Genomic DNA, 2368 nt, shown 5'->3' with positions numbered 1-2368 from the left:
GGGAAAGAAAATAAAATCACCTTCATAACGTGGATTATCCATGAAGTAAAATGCTAGCTTCAGATTTCTCAAAAATAACATTCAATGTCAGAACACATTAAGATCTGTAGATTATAATTCTTTATTTTATTTTATTATATCTTCTCAAAGGACCACACTCAGAACTTCTAAGAAGAGTAGACAAAGCCAATGAGACAAACTGTGCTCATCTACTATAAAGCAAGAGCCAAAGAGTTTTCCATTAGAATCACTGATCGACAGACTAACCAGCCCAGTTTTGGAGGTGTCAAAGGGGGTGGCAGATCACAGAAGTTAACAACAGGAGAATTTAATCTTATATTGGAGATAATTGTTCAAAACAAAATCCTGGAGGAAAAACATCAACTAAACCAAAGTTTTTGGTTTGAAAGTTCAATGGACCAAATCAAGTCCACAAGTGCTTAGCAAGATTGAAAGGATCAATGCAGTGAAATATCTCTGACTTTAGCTCCTTTCTGAAGCCTTTAAAATGCCAGAGGATTTTTTACTCAATTTGTACCCTCATTCATACAGTAATCAAATGAAAAATGTTCTCAAGAATTAAAGAGCTCAGGCAATTTCACTTCCACGAATGCCTCCAATAAAACAAACAAACCCATATATAACAACTCAAACAAACCAAGTAAAACAAAGAACCGACTGATTACAGTATCTGCACAAACAAAAGATGATGCAAAAACAACCAGAAACACCACTTCCAAAACACTTGTTACTTCTTCTTTGGAATTTACTTAGTGATAATGGATTAATAATTCAGATCCTCAATTTTGGGGGGTGGTTTTTGAGATCATATAACATTAGGAGATAGAAAAGTTGGCATACTGCAGTCTGTAGGCCAAATCTAGCTTGTCATCTAAATTTTTTTCCCTGAGGTACTCAGTTCATGGTGGTAAAATTTAGATTGTTTTACACAGAGGTCATTCAGGTTTGTGAAAAAGCAAAGGGCTTTATTTTGTCCGTGTCAAGTTAAGGATGCCTAATAAAGAAAAACACGAGAAGTTAAGTGGATAGTTGGATATACGAGTCTGAAATTCAGGGGAGAAGCCATTGTTGTTTTTAAACAACTAGTGGTTCTTTAATTAACACATCTTATTTTTCAGAATGTGACCCATATGTGTTATCACTTCAGATTTTAAAGTGTTTTGCTTTTGTGAAGTTTTCATTTAAATTCACAGTGTTTCCTGATTTGATAAAGTTAAAATTGTTTATGAATCCAGCAGTTTGATTTGACGTATTTTACAATAGCAACAGATAATAATTTCTGCGTGATTTTATCATTTATTTTTAGAGAAATTCATTTTAATTGTGACTCAGAACTAACAGGTAAATTTTAAAATAAAAAGCAGGAAATATCCACCCATCATTACTAAACAGATCACTTTATAAGATTATAAACTTTATGATATAGACATTAATCAAATTACCTTTAGAAAGTTTGTATCAAAAGTATTTTTCTAGCTATTTATTTTCTACAATAGACTTTTTAGATTAATTAATAACATTGTTTATCAAACTTGTGGGTCAAGATAATTTAATTTTTAAAAATTTGAAGGCATAGAATAACTTTTTATATGATTATGTTTATCACTATTTACCATATAAAAATTAAAATTTATAAAATATTTACATATTACTTTAACAAATAATAGTAATACAATTATTACATGTTAATATAAATAATGTATATATATGCAAATTATTATATTTTCCAATACAAATATTCATGAACAGAGTGACATCACTTTACATTTTCACATTGTCTGGCTTAACAGCAAACAACAGGATTATCAAATCTATTCTACTTTAACTTTGAAATGTCACAAGTCATGCAGAACCCCTAGAAAACCTTATCTTTTCTCTTGAGATAATGAGCATGAATAATGTCTTAGTATCATTATGCAAACAGTTTTGAGTTTGAGGTACTCTATAAGTCTCTACTTCTGAGACCTCAGATTTATAAGAGTACATCATTCTCTTTTTGCTATTTTTCTTTCCTCATTTTAATTTTTTTAAAATGTATATCTGCTTTCAATCTCTAACATGCTTGAAGTGGTCCAATAACCTTTGGGTCAACACCCTAAACCTTTTCCATGGACATTGTCAGAACTGACTTCAAAGTGGAGATTCATTGTCTGTGGTTGTTGACATCAAGGACATTTGGGGGGGTCACCCAGGAACTTGCCTCATGGAGAATACTTTTAGGAAGAATGCTGACTTTTACTGCATGTGTGCGCATGTGCATGTGTGTTTGTGTGTTTTGCCTAAATTCTAAATAACTGGATGTTGCCAGCTAGGAATTGCTCATACACTTATTATAATAATTTAATGT

This window comes from Lipotes vexillifer, unplaced genomic scaffold, assembly GCF_000442215.2.
Source record: "Lipotes vexillifer unplaced genomic scaffold, Lipotes_vexillifer_v1.1 scaffold1605, whole genome shotgun sequence".
In the NCBI taxonomy this organism is placed as follows: Eukaryota; Metazoa; Chordata; class Mammalia; order Artiodactyla; family Lipotidae; genus Lipotes; species Lipotes vexillifer.
The sequence above is the reverse complement of the archived record's forward strand: the minus strand, read 5'-3'. Positions refer to the sequence as shown.